Below are 667 nucleotides of genomic sequence, written 5' to 3'. Positions count from 1 at the left end.
TTAGACCTGCTGTAGCTGCAAATACTTTTGAACTAAAACCTAACACTATTCAAATGATACAGCAATTTGTTCAGTTTGATGGTTTGCATGATGAGGATCCCAACACTCAATTAGCCAACTTCTTAGAATTATGCGATACATTTAAAATTAATGGTGTTTCTGATGATACCATTCATCTTTAATTATTCCCTTTTTCGTTGAGGAACAATGGTTGAACTCATTACCAAGAGGGTCAATCACTACTTGGGAACAAATGACCGAAAAATTTCTATTAAAATATTTTTCACCGGCTAAAACGGCTGAATTACGTAATGATATCTCTTCGTTTGTGCAGATGGACTTAGAAACTCTTTACGATGCATGGGAGAGATACAAGGACTTATTGAGAAGGTGCCCTCACCATAGGTTACTACTTTGGCTTCAGGTTCAAACGTTCCATAATGGCCTGAATCCTTTGACTTGGCAAATGGTTGACGCAGCTGCTGGTGGAACCATAAATAATAAAACACCTGAAGATGCTTATGATTTTATAGAGGAGATGTCACTGAATAACTATCAGTGGAAAGTCATGAGAACAAAACCAACTAAAACAGTAGGCGTTTATAATGTCGATTCGATTACTACGCTATTAAACCAGGTAGAACTTCTAAATAAAAAGATTGATGGT

At 36.4% G+C, this 667-nt stretch overlaps 1 non-coding gene across 1 annotated transcript; it reads right to left on the bottom strand.

Moving 5' to 3' along the window:
- Positions 1-301: 301 nt before the first annotated feature.
- Positions 302-408, bottom strand: LOC128287676 (small nucleolar RNA R71). The gene has a single exon (XR_008278376.1). It is a non-coding gene; the product is annotated as a small nucleolar RNA R71 (small nucleolar RNA).
- Positions 409-667: the final 259 nt, after the last annotated feature.

Source organism: Gossypium arboreum, chromosome 13, assembly GCF_025698485.1.
Source record: "Gossypium arboreum isolate Shixiya-1 chromosome 13, ASM2569848v2, whole genome shotgun sequence".
NCBI lineage: Eukaryota > Viridiplantae > Streptophyta > Magnoliopsida > Malvales > Malvaceae > Gossypium > Gossypium arboreum.
This window is presented reverse-complemented; position numbering and strand designations above follow the sequence as displayed.